Source organism: Apodemus sylvaticus, chromosome 17 (genome assembly GCF_947179515.1).
Source record: "Apodemus sylvaticus chromosome 17, mApoSyl1.1, whole genome shotgun sequence".
Taxonomy (NCBI): Eukaryota; Metazoa; Chordata; class Mammalia; order Rodentia; family Muridae; genus Apodemus; species Apodemus sylvaticus.
The window spans coordinates 39251539-39269798 of NC_067488.1; positions in this window are offsets into that span (position 1 = coordinate 39251539).

The window sequence follows — 18260 nt, forward strand, 5'->3', positions numbered from 1 at the left end:
ACAAAATCATAGAAGAAAACTTCCCCAACCTAAAGAAAGAGATGGCTGTAAAGGTACAAGAAGCTTATAGAACACCAAATAATTGGGACCAGAAAAGAAAGTCCTCTTGTCACATAATAATCAAAACACTAAATGCACAAAAGAAAGGAAGAATATTAAAAGCTGCAAGGAAAAAAGGGCCAAATAACATACAAAGGTAGACTTATCAGAATTACACCAGAATCAACAGAAGAACCTGATCAGAGATCATGTAGACTAAGAGAACACAATGCCAGCCCAGGGTACTATACCCAGCAAAGTTCTCAATCAACATAGATGGAGAAATCAAAATATTCAATGACAAAACTAAATTCAAACAGTATCTCTCTAACAATCCAGCCCTACAGAGAATCCTAGAAGGAAAACTCCAAAAGGACCACAGAAAGGACAAGATATCAATCATCTCATAACAAAGCCAAAAGGAGAGAACCACAAGCACATAAAGCCATATACAAAACCAAACATATCAGGAACCAACAGTCATCTCTCGTTAATATCTCTCAATATTAATGGAGTCAACTCACCTATAAAAAGACATAAGGTAACAGACTGGATATGCAAACAAGATCCAGCATTTTGTGCATACAAGAAATATACCTCAATAACAAAGACAGACACTATCTCAGAGTAAAAGGATGGAAAAAGAACTTCCAAGCAAATGATCCTAGGAAACAAGCAGGAGCTTCCATCCTAATATCCAATAAAACAGACTTTCAACCAAAAGTTATCAAGCATGATAAAGAAGGATACTTCATATTCATCAAGGGGAAAATCCACCAAGAGAAAATTTTAATCCTGAATGTCTATGCCCCAAATGCAAGAGCACACACATTCATAAAAGAAACTTTACTTAAGTTCAAAACACTCACTGAACCCCACACAATAATAGTAGGAGTCTTCAATACCCCACTCTCACCAATGGACAGGTCATTGAAACAGAAACAAAACAGAGACACAGTGAATCTAATAAGAGAAATTATGAACTAAATGAATTTAACAGATATCTACAGAACATTTCACCCTAAAATAAACAAGGAAAAAAATACACCTTCTCGGCACCTCATTGTATCTTTTCTAAAACTTATCATATAATTGGTCACAAAACAAACCTCAACCAATAAATGATAGAAATAATACCATGCATCCTAGCAGATCACCATGGCCTAAGGCTAGTCTTCAATAACAGTAAAAACTCCAGAAAGGCTACATGCATGTGGACACTGAGCAACTCTTTAATCAATGATAACTTGGTCAGGGAATAAATAAAGGAATTAAAGACTTACTGTAATTTAATGAAAATATTCACACATCATACCCAAATTTATGGGACACAATGAAAGCAGTGCTAAAAGGAAAGTTTGCTCTGCCTCCCGCCAGTCACGAGAGACTCCCTCCATCTTGGATCTGGGACTCCAGAGAGATCAGGCAGACTGAGGTATGCAAATATAACCCGAGGCCAACATCTCAGGGGGTCTAAGCCCTACAGGTGTTGGCCTGCAGCCAGGCCCTGGGCTGTTCGGGGGGCCATCGGTGTGCCAACCCGGCCAGGAGGTTTTTTTGCCCTGGCCCAGAGTGCACGCACCATTTTGCCTACAGGACACTAGCGAGCTCTAGCAGGCAAAGCCAGCTAACAGGCTTAGCCTGAGGATAACATTGCGGGGTGACTGGGGCCCAACAGGCCCTGGACTCACCCCAAGAACTAGGCTGCTCGGTGGGCCATCTGTGTGTCAACCTGCCCAGGAGATTATTAGCCCAGCAGACTCTCCCAGTACTTTCAGAGAGCGCGAACACGCCCGCCATCCCGGCCACCTGACAGACCCAATTAACAGTCATAGCCTGAGGAGAACTTTGCTCATACCTTGGCCTCCCAGGCTTTTGCCTAGACTCAGGGCCTCAGCAACTAGGCTAGCCTTGTGTGCACCAACCCATTTGGGAGATCAGCTGCCCAGCAGAGTGATCAGCACACAGAAAAGTTTCCCTCAGCATACACCCTCAGCACTCCTTGAAGAAGCAAATAGGTACCATCTGGCTCACAGACATAATCTGGGGCAAGGCACACTAGGGCTGCAAGGGAACCCAAGAGGAGGACAGCACATCAGCAATCTGCTAGAGGGGAAACCCAGCCATCCAGTGTTGCAGAAATAGCCCCCTCAGGAGGCTTCAAACACCAGCCAGAGACAAGACCAAATAACTCCAGAGAACAAGATGGCAAAGGGCAAACACAGGAACACTACTAACAGAAATCTAGGCAATATGGCAGCATCTGAACCAAACTCTCCAACATCAGCAAGTCCTGGTTATGCCAACACACCAGAGAAACAAGATGTGGATTTAAAATCACTGTTCATGATGCTTCTAGAAGAACACAAAAAGGACATAAATGAATCTCTTAAAGAAATTCAGGGGAACATGAATAAGCTAGAAACCCTTATAATGGAAACACAAAAATCACTTAAAGAAATGCAGGAGAATAAGGCTCAAGAGATAGAAGCCAATAAAGAAGAAACCAAAAAAAAAAAAAAAAAAACTTAAAGAAATGCAGATCTTGAGTCAAGAGGTACAAGTCATGAAAGAGGCAAACACAAAAATCTCTTAAAGAATTATAGGAAAACACAAACAAACAAATATTGGAACTGAGCAAAACCATCCTGGACCTAAAAATAGAAGTAGAAACAAATAAGAAATCATAAAGGGAGACAACTTTGGAGATAGAAAACCTTGAGAAGATATCAGGGGCCATAGATGCAAATATCAACAACAGAATACAAGAGATAGAAGAAAGTATCTCAGATGCCGAAGATACCATAGAAACCATTGACTCAACAGTCAAAGAAAACACAAAATGCAAAAAGCTTGTATCCCAGAACATCCAGGAAATCCAGGATACAATGAGAAGACCAAACCTAAGGATTATAGGTATAGATGAGAGTGAAGATTTACAACTGAAAGGGCCAGCAAATATCTTCAACAAAATTATGGAAGAAAACTTTCCCAACTTAAAGACAGAGATGCCTATGAATATACAAGAAGCCTACAGAACTCCAAACAGACTGGACCAGAGCAGAAATACCTCTCGCCACATAATAATTAAAACCCCAAATGCACTAAACAAAGAAAGAATATTAAAGGCAGTAAGAGAAAAAGGCCAAGTAACATATAAAGGAAAACCTATCAGAATCACACCAGACTTCTCACCAGAGACTATGAAAGCTAGAAGATCCTGGGCAGATCTCATGCAGACTCTAAGAGAACACAAATGTCAGCCAAGACTACTATACCCAGCAAAACTCTCAATCACAATAGATGGAGAAACCAAGACATTCCATGACAAAACCAAATTTACACAATATCTTTCCACAAACCCAGCTCTGCAAAGAATAATAGGAGGAAAACTCCAATACAAGGAGGGAAACTACACCCTGGAAAAAGCAAGATAGTAACCTTCCTTCATCAAACCCAAAAGAAGATAACCACTCAAATATAAAAAGAACATCAAAAATGACAGGAAGTAATAATCACTATTCCTTAATATCTCTTAACATCAATGGATTCAATTCCCCAATAAAAAGACATAGACTAACAGACTGGATAAGGAAACAGGACCCTACAATTTGCTGCATACAGGAAACACACCTAAATGTCAAAGACAAAAACTACCTTAGAGTAAAAGGCTGGAAGACAATTTTACAAGCCAATGGTCTCGGGAAACAAGCCAGAGTAGCCATTCTAATATCAGATAAAATTGACTTTCAACCAAAAGTCATCAAAAGAGACACTGAAGGACACTTCTTACTGGTCAAAGGAAAAATCCACCAAGAAGAACTTTCAATTCTGAACATCTATGCGCCAAATGCAAGGGCACGCTCATTCGTAAAAGAAACTTTACTAAAGCTCAAAGCACACATTGCACCTAACACAATAATTCAACACTCCACTCTCCTCAATGGACCAATCAGGAAAACAGAAACTAAACAGGGAAACAGTAAAACTAATTGAAGCTTTGGACCAATTGGATTTGACTAATATTTACAGAACATTTCCCCCTAAAGCAAAAGAATATACCTTTTTCTCAGCACCTCATGGTACCTTCTCCAAAATCGACCATATAATTGGTCACAAGACAGACCTCAACAAATACAAGAAGATCAAACTAATCGCATGCCTCCTATCAGATAACTATGGTGTAAGAGTGGTTTTCAATAGCAACAAAAACAACAGAAAGCCCACATATACATGGAGGCTGAACAATATACTACTCAATGACACCTTGGCCAAAGAAGAAATAAAGAAAGAAATCAGAGACTTTTTAGAATTTAATGAAAATGAAGGCACAAAATACCCAAATCATTGGGACATAATGAAAGCAGCGCTAAGAGGAAAACTCATATCCCTGAGTGCCTCCAGAAAGAAAATGGAGAGAGCATACACTAGCATCTTAATGACACACCTGAAAGCCCTGGAACAAAAAGAAGCCAATTGCCCCAGGAGGCATAGAAGATAGGAAATCATCAAACTCAGGGCTGAAATCAATCAAGTGGAAACAAAGAGAACCATATAAGGAATCAACGAGTCCAGGAGCTGGTTCTTTGAGAAAATCAACAAGATAGATCAACCCTTAGCCAGACTGACCAAAGGGCACAGAGAAAGTATCCAAATTAACAAAATTAGAAATGAAAAGGGGGATATAACAACAGAAACTGAGGAAATCCAAAAAATCCTCAGATCCTACTATAAAAGCCTATACTCAATACAACTGGAGAATCTAGAGGAAATGGACAATTTCCTTAACAGATAACAAATATCAAAATTAAATCAGGACCAAATAGATCATCTAAACAGTCTCACAACCCCTAAAGAAATAAAAGGGGTCATAGAAAGTCTTCCAACCACAAAAAGCACAGGACCAGATGGTTTCAGTGCAGAATTCTATCAGACCTTCAAAGAAGACCTAACACCAATACTCTTCAAACTATTCCACAAAATAGAAACAGAAGGAATACTACTCAATTCCTTCTACGAAGCCACAATTACGCTGATACTAAAGCCACACAAAGATCCAACAAAGAAAGAGAACTTCAGACCAATTTCCCTTATGAACATCGATGCAAAAATATTCAATAAAGTTCTGGCCAACCGAATCCAAGAACACATCAAAACGATCATCCACCATGATCAAGTAGGCTTTATCCCAGGGATGCAGGGTTGGTTCAATATATGGAAATCCATCAATGCAATCCACTACATAAACAAACTCAAAGAAAAAAACCACATGATCATTTCATTGAATGCTGAAAATGCATTTGACAAAATTCAGCATCCTTTCATGCTTAAAGTCTTGCAAAGAACAGGAATTCAAGGCCCATACCTAAACATAGTAAAAGCAATATACAGCAAACTGGTAGCCAGCATCAAACTAAATGGAGAAAAACTTGAGGAAATCCCACCAAAATCAGGGACTAGACAGGGCTGCCCCCTTTCTCCTTATCTTTTCAATATTGTACTTGAGGTACTAGCTGGGGCAATTCGACAACATAAGGAGGTCAAAGGAATACAAATTGGAAAGGAAGAAGTCAAACTATCATTATTTTCAGATGATATGATAGTCTACCTAAGTGACCTAAAAAACTCAACTAGAGAACACCTACAGCTAATAAACAACTTCAGCAAAGTGGCAGGTTATAAAATCAACTCAAGCAAATCAGTAGCCTTCCTATACTCAAAGGATAAGCAGGTTGATAAAGAAATTAGGAAAATGACACCCTTCCCAGTAGCCACAAACAGTATAAAGTACCTTGGGGTGACTCTTACCAAACATGTGAAAGATCTGTATGACAAGAACTTCAAGACTCTGAAGAAGGAAATAGACGAAGACCTCAAAAAAAAAAAAAAAAATGGAAAAACCTCCCATGCTCTTGGATTGGCAGGATTAATATAGTTAAAATGTCCATTTTGCCAAAAGCAATATATAGATTCAATGCAATACCCTTCAAAATCCCAACTCAATTCTTCACAGAGTTAGAAAGAGCAATCCACAAATTCATCTAGAATAGCAAAAACCCAGGATAGCTAAAACTATTCTCAAATATAAAAGAAACTCTTGGGGTATCAGTATCCCTGACCTCAAGCAATACTACAGAGCAATAGTGTTAAAACCTGCATGGTATTGGTACAGTGACAGGCAGGCAAATCAATGGAACAGGATTGAAGATACAGAAATTTACCACACACCTATGGCCACTTGATCCTCGACAAAGCGGCTGAAGACATCCAATGGAAAAAAGATAGCCTTTTCAACAAATGGTGCTGGTTCAACTGGATGTCAACATGCAGAAGAATGGGAATTGATCCTTCCTTGTCTCCTTGTACTAAACTCAACTCCAAATGGATCAAGAGCCTCCACATAAAGCCAGACACTTTGAAGCTAATAGAAAAGAAACTGGGGAAGACCCTTGAGGACATGGGCACAGGGGAAAAGTTCCTGAACAGATCACCAATAGCTTATGCTCTAAGATCCAGAATTGACAAATGGGACCTCATAAAATTACAAAGTTTCTGTAAGGCAAAGGACACCATCAAAAGGGCAAATCGGCAACCAACAAATTGGGAAAAGATCTTCACCAACCCTACATCAGATAGAGGGCTAATATCCAATATATATAAAGAACTCAAGAAGTTAGACTCCAGGAAACCAAATAACCCTATTAAAAAATGGAGTACAGAGTTAAACAAAGAATTTTCACCTGAAGAACTTCGGATGGCAGAGAAGTATCTTAAAAAATGCTCAACTTCATTATTCATTAGAGAAATGCAAATCAAAACAGCCCTGAGGTTTCACCTTACACCAATCAGAATGGCTAAGATTAAAAATTCAGGAGACAGCAGGTGTTGGCGAGGATGTGGAGAAAGAGGAACACTCTTCCACTGCTGGTGGGGTTGCAAATTGGTATAACCACTCTGGAAATCAGTCTGGTGGTTCCTCAGAAAACTGGGCACCTCATTTCCAGAAGATACTGCTATACCACTCCTGGGCATATACCCAGAGGATTCCCCACCATGTAATAAGGATACATACTCTACTATGTTCATAGCAGCCCTATTCATAATTGCCAGATGCTGGAAAGAACCCAGGTATCCCTCAACAGAAGAGTGGATGTAAAAAATGTGGTATATCTACACAATGGAGTACTATTCAGCCATTAGAAACAATGAATTCATGAAATTCTTAGGCAAATGGATGGAGCTAGAGAACATCATACTAAGTGAGGTAACCCAGACTCAAAAGATGAATCATGGTATGCACTCACTAATAAGTGGATATTAACCTAGAAAACTGGAATACCCAAAACATAATCCACACCAAATGAGGTACAAGAAGAAAGGGGGAGTAGCCCCTTGTTCTGGAAAGACTCAGTGAAGTAGTATTCAGGAAAACCAGAATGGGGAAGTAGGAAGGGGTGGGTGGGCAGACAGGGGGAGAGAAGGGGGTTTATGGGACTTTTGGGGAGTGGGGAGCTAGAAAAGGGAAAATCATTTGAAATGTAAGTAAAAAATATATCGAATAAAAAAATTAAAAAAGAAATAACTCCCTTCACAATAGCTACAAATAATATAAAATATATTGGGGGTAACTCTAATCAAACAAGTGAAAGTCCTGTATGACATTACCTTTAAGACAGAAACAGAATATCTTAGAAAATGGAGAGATCTCCCATGCTCATGGATTGGCAGAATTAACGTAGTAAAAATGGCTATAAGAAAGGCAATCTATGGATTTGATGCAATCCCCATCAAAATCCCAACACAATTCTTCAAAGACATGGAAACAGCAATTTTTAATTTCATTTGGAAAGGCAAAAAACCCAGAATAGGAAAAACAATTCTTAACAATGAAAGAACAACTGGGGGGAATCACCATCCCTGACCTCAAACTTCACTACAAAACTATAGTGATAAAAACTCAATTGTACTGGTATAACAAAAGAAGCATCAATTAATAGAATTGAAAACTTACAAATAAAACCTCACACTTATAGACATGTGATCTTTGACAAAGACGCCAACCATATACCATGAAAAAAAGAAAGCAACTTCAATAAATCGTGCTGGTCTAAGTGGCTGTCTATATATAGAAAAATGAAAATAGACCCATGCTTGTCACTTTGCACAAAGCTCAAATCCAAGTGGATCAAAGACATCAATATTAAAACTGAATACACTGAATCTAATAGAAGAGATAGTGGGAAAGAGTCTTGAACTCATTGTCACAAGGGGGGAAATTTCCTAAGCAGAAATCCAATGGCTCAAGCTCTAAGATCAATAACTGATAAATAGGAACTCATGAAACTAGAAAGCTTTTGTAAAGGACATAGTCAATAAAACAAATCTGCAACCTACAGATTTAAAAAAAAAAAATCTTCACTAATCCCATGTCTTAGTCAGGGTTTCTATTCCTGGACAAAATATCATGACCAAGAAGCAAGTTGGGGACGGTGCCTTTCACCCCAAAGAAGCCACATCAGAACTCTGCCTCCCGCCAGTCAGTTACCAGGGCTCCATATTGGTTCTCGGTCACCAGAGAAATCAGACTGAGGTACGCAAATATAACCCGAGACCAACATCGCGGGGGTCTAAGCCCGATGGGCGTTGGCCTGCAACCAGGCCCTGGGCTGATCGGGGGTCCACCGGGGTGCAAACCCAGCCAAGAGGTTTTTTTTCCTCCCGGGCTGGCGCGCGCACCACCACCATTTTGCCTAAGGGAAGCCAGGGAGACCTAGCAGGCAAAACCAAACCAGCTAACAGGCATAGCCCGAGGCGGACATAGCAGGGGTCTCAGAAGGTCAGGCCCCGGACTGCCCCCAGGTCCTGGGCTGCTCGACGGGCCATCTGTGTGCCTACCCAGCCAGGAGCTTGTTTGCCTGGGCCGGCGCGCACCTCCGCCATTTTGCCTACGGGAAGCCAGAGAGACCTAGCAGGCAAAACCAAACCAGCTAATAGGCATAGCCCAAGGTGGACATAGCAGGGGTCTCAGACGGTCAGGCCCTGGACTGCTCCCAGGCGCAGGACTGCTCGGTGGGCCATCTGTGTGCCGACCCGGCCAGGAGGTCGTTTATCAGGGTGTTTGCGTACCACCACCATTTTGCCTACGGGAAGCCAGAGAGACCTAGCAGGCAAAACCAAACCAGCTAACAGGCATAGCCCGAGGCGGACATAGCAGGGGTCTCAGACGGTCAGGCCCTGGACTGCCCCCAGGTCCTGGGCTGCTCGTTGGGCCATCTGTGTGCCGACCCAGCCAGGAGCTTGTTTGCCAGGGCCAGCGCGCACCGCCGCCATTTTGCCTACGGGAAGCCAGAGAGACCTAGCAGACAAAACCAAACCAGCTAACAGGCATAGCCCAAGGCGGACATAGCAGGGGTCTCAGACGGTCAGGCCCTGGACTGCCCCCAGGCCCTGGGCTGCTCGGTGGGCCATCTGTGTGCCAACCCGGCCAGGAGGTTGTTTATCCCGGCCAGTTTGCACACCACCGCCATTTTGCCTACGGGAAGCCAGAGAGACCTAGCAGGCAAAACCAAACCAGCTAACAGGCATAGCCCAAGGAGGACATAGCAGGGGTCTCAGACGGTCAGGCCCTGGACTGCCCCCAGGCCCTGGGCTGCTCGTTGGGCCATCTGTGTGCTGACCCAGCCAGGAGGTTGTTAGCCCAGCAGACTCTCCCAGCACTCTCAGGGAACTCGCGCACGCCACCATCCTAGCCACCTAACACACCCAATTAACACCCACAGCTGAGGGGAACTTTGCACCGACATTGGCCTGCCAGGCTTTTACCTAGACTCAGGGCCTGAGCAGCTAGGCTAGCCTTGTGTGCACCAACCCGGTTGGGAGTTCTGCTGCCCAGATCAGCCTGGGCGGCAGCACCACATCTCCAAGTCCTGCAAGTGGCTAGCTGGGTTTCCGGGCGGCCAGCTGGGAGAAGTCAGTGTGCTCCAGTGAATCCAGCGGGCCCCAGCGGGAGCCTTCGGGTGCCTGCTTTGGGATCTGAACAGCCTGGGCAGCAGCACCCTGTCTACAAGCAGCGCAGGAGGTAAGTTGTGCACCAGAGGCCAACTGGGAAGGGGCAGCTTGCACTGGTGAGTCCAGCACTGACAAGACAAACTAACACCAGTGAGAACTAGATGGCAAAAGGCAAACGCAGGAACGTCACTAACAGAAATCAAGGCAATATGGCAACATCTGAACCCAATTCTCCTCTACCAACATGTCCTGGATACCCCATCACACCAGTAAAACAAGATTTGGATTTAAAATCACTGGTCATGATGCTGGTACAGGAACACATGAAGGACATACTTGAAGAAATTCAGGAGAAAATGGATCAAAAGTTAGAAGCCCTTGCAAGGGAAACACAAAAATCATTGAAAGAAATCCAGGAGAATACAAAAGCCAACAAGGAGGAAATGCAAAAAACACTTAAAGAAATACGGGAGAACTTTGGTCAACAGGCTGAGGTCATGAAAGAGGAAACACAAAAATCTCTTAAAGAAATACAGGAGAACTTTGGTCAACAGGCTGAGGTCATGAAAGAGGAAACACAAAATCTCTTAAAGAATTACAGGAAAGCACAAACAAGCAAGTGAAGGTACTAGCTCGGGCAATTCGACAACATAAGGAAGTCAAAGGGATACAAATTGGAAAGGAAGAAGTCAAACTATCATTATTCGCAGACGACATGATAGTCTACCTAAGTGACCCAAAGAACTCCACTAGAGAGCTCCTACAGCTGATAAACAACTTCAGCAAAGTGGCAGGTTATAAAATCAACTCAAGCAAATCAGTGGCCTTCCTATACTCAAAGGATAAGCAGGCTGAGAAAGAAATTAGGGAAATGACCCCCTTCACAATAGCCTCAAACAGTATAAAGTATCTTGGGGTGACTCTTACCATACATGTGAAAGATCTGTATGACAAGAACTTCAAGACTCTGAAGAAGGAAATGGAAGAAGACCTCAAAAAATGGGAAAACCTCCCATGCTCATGGATCGGTAGAATCAATATAGTTAAAATGGCCATTTTGCCTAAAGCACTATACAGATTCAATGCAATACCCATCAAAATCCCAACTCAATTCTTCACAGAGTTAGAAAGAGCAATTATCAAATTCATCTGGAACAACAAAAAACCCAGGATAGCTAAAACTATTCTCAGCAACAAAAGAAAATCTGGGGGAATCAGTATCCCTGACCTCAAGCAATACTACAGAGCAATAGTGTTAAAAATTGCATGGTATTGGTACAGTGACAGACAGGAGGATCAATGGAACAGGATTGAAGATCCAGAAAAGAACCCACACACCTATGGCCACTTGATCCTCGACAAAGAGGCTGAAAACATCCAATGGAAAAAAGATAGCCTTTGCAACAAATGGTGCTGGTTCAACCGGAGGTCAGCATGCAGAAGAATGGGAATTGATCCATCCTTGTCTCCTTGTACTAAGCTCAAATCCAAATGGATCAAGGACCTCCACGTAAAGCCAGACACTCTGAAGCTAATAGAAAAGAAACTGGGGAAGACCCTTGAGGACATCGGTACAGGGAGAAAGTTTCTGAACAGAACACCAATAGCGTACACTCTAAGAGCAAGAATTGACAAATGGGACCTCATAAAATTACAAAGTTTCTGTAAGGCAAAGGACACCATCAAGAGGACAAATCGGCAACTAACAAATTGGGAAAAGATCTTCACCAATCCTACATCATATAGAGGGCTAATATCCAATATATATAAAGAACTCAAGAAGTTAGACTCCAGAAAACCAAACAACCCTATTAAAAAATGGGGTACAGAGTTAAACAAAGAATTCTCACCTGAAGAACTTCGGATGGCGGAGAAGCATCTTAAAAAGTGCTCAACTTCATTAGTCGTTAGGGAAATGCAAATCAAAACAACCCTAAGATTTCATCTTACACCAGTCAGAATGGCTAAGATTAAAAATTCAGGAGACAGCAGGTGTTGGAGAGGGTGTGGAGAAAGAGGAACACTCCTCCACTGCTGGTGGGGTTGCAAATTGGTACAACCACTCTGGAAAGCAGTCTGGCAGTTCCTCAGAAAACTGGGCACCTCACTTCCAGAAGATCCTGCTATACCACTCCTGGGCATATACCCAGAAGACTCCCCACCATGTAATAAGGATACATGTTCTACTATGTTCATAGCAGCCCTATTTATAATTGCCAGATGCTGGAAAGAACCCAGGTATCCCTCAACAGAAGAGTGGATGCAAAAACTGTGGCATATCTACACAATGGAGTACTATTCAGCCATTAGAAACAATGAATTCATGAAATTCTTAGGCAAATGGATGGAGCTAGAGAATATCATACTCAGTGAGGTAACCCAGACTCAAAAGGTTAATCATGGTATGCACTCACTAATAAGTGGATATTAACCTAGAAAACTGGAATACCCAAAACATAATCCACACATCAAATGAGGTACAAGAAGAAAGGAGGAGTGGCCCTTGGTTCTGGAAAGACTCAGTGAAACAGTATTCCGCAAAACCAGAACGGGGAAGTGGGAAGGGGTGGATGGGAGGACAGGGGAAGAGAAGGGGGCTTACGGGACTTCCGGGGAGTGGGGGGGCTAGAAAAGGGGAAATCATTTGAAATGTAAATAAATTATATCGAATAAAAAAAATAAAAAAAAATAAAAAAAAAAGAAATTGTGGTATATACACACAATGGAATACAATTCAGCTATTAAAAACTGATCATGAAATTCTTAGGCAAATGGATGGAACTAGAAAGTGTCATCCTGAGTGAGGTGACCCAATCACAAATGAACAGACATGATATGCACTCACTGATAAGTGGATATTAGCCCAAAAGCTCAAAATTAAGTTGTTACAATTCACAGACCAGAGGAAGCTCAAGAAGAGGGAAGACCAAAGTGGGGTTGCTTTGGTTCCTCTGAGAAAGGGAACAAAATATTCGATGCAACAACTATGGAGACAAAGTGTGGAGCAGAAACTGAAGGAAAGAACAGCCAGAGACTGTCCTACCTGGGGATTCACCCTGTAACAGTCACCTAACCCCAAAACTACTGTGGATGACAAGAATTATGTACCAAAATGAGTCTGTTATAGTTATCTTTTGGAGGTGCCCTGCCAAAGCCTTACAGATACAGATACAGAGGGAAATACTAGCAGCCAACCATTGGACTGAGTGTGGGGTTCACAATGGAGGAGTTGGAGGGCAGACTGGAGGAACAAGGGGGGAGGTGCTGCACCCCCATAGAAAGAAGAATGATTTCTACCAAACAGAAGTCCCAGGTCTCCCATGGATTAAACCATCAACCAAGGGGTACATATGATTCCAGCCAAAAGAGGGGCAGAGGAATGCCTTGTTGGGCATCAGTGGGAGGAGAGGTCCTTGGTCCTGTGAAGGCTCAATAGAGGCCCCAGTGTGGGGAAATCAAGGTCATGGGAGGTCATGGGAGTGGGTTGGGTAGAGGAGCATATTCTTGGAGGCAGGGTGTGGGAGGATTGCTTGGGGGTTTTCGGGGAGGAGGGAAACCAGGAAGGGGTATAACCTTTGAAATGTGAATGAATAATAAATTCAATAAAAAGCAAAAAAAAAACAAAAAACAAAAAAACAAAAAAACAAAAAAAAACAAAAAAAACAAACAAACAAACAAAAAAAAAAACAAAAAAGAAGCAAGTTGGGGAGGAAAGGGTTTATTGAGCTTGCACTTCCACACTGCTGTTCATCACTAAAGGAAGTCAGGACTGGAACTCAAGGAGGTCAAGAAACAGGAGCTGATACACAGGCCATGGAGGGATGTTTCTTACTGGCTTGCTTCCCTTGGCTTCCTCAGCCTGCTCTCTTATAGAACCCAAAACTACCAGCCCAGGGATGGCACCACTCACAAGCCCCCCCGCCCCCATCACTAATTGAGAAAATGCCCACAGCTGGATCTCTTGGAGGCACTTCCCCAACTGAAGTTCCTTTCTCTATGATAAATCCAGCCAGTGTCAAGTTGACACACAAAACCAACCAGTACAAATGACCCCTTGTCAACTTGACACACAGACACATCACTATTAAGTCTCAACCCTTACTTTCTCATTCATCCCCAAGATCTAAATAACTTTAAAAGACCGAAAATTATTAAAAGTTAGATCCTTTTAAAATGTACAATATCTTTTAAAATTCAAAGTCTTTTAGAAATTCAAAGTCTTTTAATTGTGGACTCCACTAAAATACTTCCTTCCTTCAAGAGGGAAAAATATCAAGGAACAGTCACAATTAAAAGCAAAAATAAAACTCCAAGAGTCCAATGTCTGAGATCCAACTCACGATTTTCTGGGCTCCTCCAAGGGCTTGGTTCACCCCTCCAGCTCTGCCCTTTGTAGCACACAGCTTGTCTTCTAGGCGCCAACTGCCTGTACTCCACTGCTGCTGCTGCTGTTCTTGCATGGCACTAGCATCTCCAAAACACTGATGTCTTCCTCTGTAACTAGGTTTCACCAATAGCCTCTCATAGGTGCTCTTCATGCTGCCAAATTTCAACTCCTATGCACGACCCCTTCAGTCCTGGGCTATCAACTGCAACTGAATTTGCACCTTCACCAATGGCCTTCCATGGCTTCTCACAGTGCTGAGAGCCTCAGTTGCTCTTCATGAGCCCTTCATGCCTTCAAAACCAGTACCACCTGGGTGACTCTTACCCAGTACCAAGTCCAGCCACAGAATGAGGTACAACCTTGCCTATCTCTGGAACACAGCCTCTGTGCTCTCAGAAAATACTTCCCAGAAGGTTTCACGTAGGTGATGCTGGTTTCTTCTTAATCACCGCTAATTACTTAGCACCAGCTAACCAGCATCAATTGTCCCTGTAACACAAAGGTTTGCTTTAGTGGTTCTGGTATCTTGTTAATCACAGCTGATTCTTCAGCCCCAGCTAATCAAAACCACAGAATCTTCACATTCAGACCATGGTCCTGACAAGAGTTTTAATCTTCCCTCTGAAATTTTACAAGCCAGGCCTCCATCTTCTGCACTGGTTGGTCTCAACATTATCTTTCAAGCTCTTACACAACATCCCACAGAGCTCTTAACATTTAATGGATCTTCTAGCCCAAAGTTCTAAAGTCCTTTCACAGTCCTCCACAAAACATGGTCAGGTTGTCACAGGAATACCCCACTATGCTGGTACCAATTTTTCTTAGTCTGGGTTTCTATTTCTGGAAAAAAACGTCATGCCCAAAAAGCAAGTTGGGGAGGAAAGGGCTTATTGAGCTTATACTTCCACACTGCTGTTCATCACTAAAGGAAGTCAGGACTGGAATACTAGCAGGCCAGGAAGCAGGACTTGATGCAAAGGCCATGGAGAAATGTTCCTTACAGACTTGCTTCCCCTGGCTTGCTCAGCCTGCTCTGTTATAGAACCCAAGACTACCAGCCCAGGGATAACAGCACCCACAAGGGCCCTCCCCCCTGATCAGTAATTGAGAAAATGCCCACAGCTGGATCTCATGGAGATAATTCCCCAACTGAAGCTCCGTTCTCTGTGTTAAATCCAGCCTGTGTCAAGTTGACACACAAAACCAGCCAGTATACCCCACATCTGATAGAGGGCTAATATCCAAAATTTATGAAGAACTCAAGAAACTAATTTCCAAAAAAACAAACAACCCAATCAAACAATGGTGTATAGAACTAAACTGAGATTTCACAACTGAGGAATCTTGAATGGCTGAAAAGCACCTAAAGAAATGTTCAAAGTCCTTAGTGATCAGAAAAATGCAAATGAATGACTCTGAGATTCTACCTTACATCAATCAGAATGGCTAAGATCAAAACCTCAAGTGACAATAGGTGTTGGGGGGAATGTGTAGAAAGAGGAACTATCCTCCATTGCTGGTGGGATTGCAAATTGGTACAACTCTGGAAATCAATCTGGAGATTCCTTAGAATATTGGAAATAGATCTACCAGAAGAATCAGCAATAGCACTCTTGGGAATATACCCAAAAGATGCCCTGCCATGCCACAGGGGCACATGTTCCACTGAGTTCATAGCAGTCTTATTTGTGATAACCAGAAACTGGAAACAACCTAGAAGTTCTACAATAGAAGAATGGATACAAAAAACATGGTTCACTTACACAATGGAATACTATTCAGCTATTAAGAAAGAGTACATCCTGAGTTTTTCAGGCAAATGGATGGAACTAGAAAATATCTTCTTGGGTGAAGTAACTCAGATCCAAAAGACATGCATGGTATGTACTCATTAGTAAGTGGATATAAGCCACAGAATTGAATAAGTTCAAGAAGTTGAAGTGCCCCAGTAAGGAAACCTCAGTCCCACTTTGGAGAAGAATGCAATCACAAGTAGGGAGGGAGGAAGGATCCTGGGAGGGAAAGAGGACAGGGTAGGAGGCTGGGATGGTGGAGAAGAGAACCTGCTCTGGTATTGGGTAAGGGAAAAGGACTGAAGCCACGAGGGCCAGCAGAAAGAAGGGAAACAGGCAACCTCAAGAGATAGGAGGTTTGGGGAACCCTCGAGAATGAACCAGAGACCCGAGAGGTGAGAGAGTCTCAGGACTCAAAGGAAAGGACTATAGATGAAATGCTGGACAGTATGGAGAGGGAACTTAGAGAGACCAACTCCAACAAGGCCTCAAATGAGAGAGAGAGGGATCATCTCACAGTCACAACTCTCACCCATAATTGTTCCTGTCTGAAAGAATTTCAGGTGTGGAAATGGAGAGGAGTCTGAGCAAAAGAAGGTCCAGAGACAGGTTTAAAGTGGGTTCCAGCTCAAGGGGAGGTCCCAAGGCCTGACGCTATGACTAAGGCTATGAAGCACTCACAAAAAGGAACCTAGCATGACCACACATAAGAAGACCCAACAAGCAGTTGAATGAGTCAGATGCAGTTGTTTGCACCCAACCAAAGTAAACAAGCAGCTGACTCCTGTTGTTGCATTGGGAAGGCTAAAAGAAGCTGAGAAGAAGGACGACACTCTGGGAGGCCCAGCAGTCTCAATTAATCTGGACCCATGAGATGCCTCAAACACTGGACCACCAAACAGGCAACATAGGCTAGCTGATATGAGGCTCCCAACTCACATACAGTACAGGACTGTTGTGTCTGTGTTCATTCACAGGTGGTGCACCTAACCCTCAAGAGACTGGAGGCCCTATGGAGTTTAGAGGTCATGTGGGGTGTGGTGTGGGGACACTCATGTGGATACAGGGGGCTGAGGAGGAGGATGTATGGGATGTAAAACAGTCAGATGGTGGATGAGGGGATAAAATATGGAGTGTAAAAAATAAATCAATAAATTAAAAAGTGAATAGAGAAACAGAAAAATCTGAGACTGTGTATACCATTCTTGAGGCTACAAAAGAACTTTCTCTGAAATCAACATTTAATTGGGCACCAACTGTTATCTGTTAAATCTTGCCAGATGTTCCCTTGCAAGATGTTCCCTTCCTTATTTCTACTCTGGCCACTCAGGACTTTAAGCTGGCCTGTTTTGCAATTCCCAAGTTTTTTTGTTATTCCTGCACCCTGCTTTCTGGCAATAATTAACCCTAATAGACCTTGTGGAGCTCCAACATTGAAAATATCCATTTCTCATTAATATATTAAGCAAAGGTTGCTAAATAATGATGATGGCAATAATTGCATAAAGAGTCTAAATACAAAATAAATTTTGAATCAGATTAGAATGCAGAGGAAAATTCAATTTTCCAATTTCCACTGCCAAGAAGAGAAACTACTGCCGGATAGGATTCAATACAGGTCTGTTTGTAACTGAGCAGTAAGCCCCATGTGCTATAACTAAAAATGAAACCAACACCGTGCACTAACTCGTACCCAGGTGCTTCATTTCCCACCAAGATTTGGGCATTTATGTTCCTTTTCTTTGTAACATAAATTATCTCTATTTATAATTGTACACATATACTAAGTGGGCTTTGGTGTGATTCTGAATTATTCTAAGAATATAACCCTGAAGCATCTTACCTTAAAAACTCCCCTACTGAATGTGTATTTTTTTTACCTGATAAAGTATTTCTTCCCTATTGTGACAGCATGAGCCAGCCATCATTTTTCTTTATCCTCTTCTTTCCTGGTATGTTCTGTATGCCAGTCACACTGAACACGTTCTGGAGAAGTAAGCTTTTCCATGGGTGCCTTGAAGGGCACAAAAATG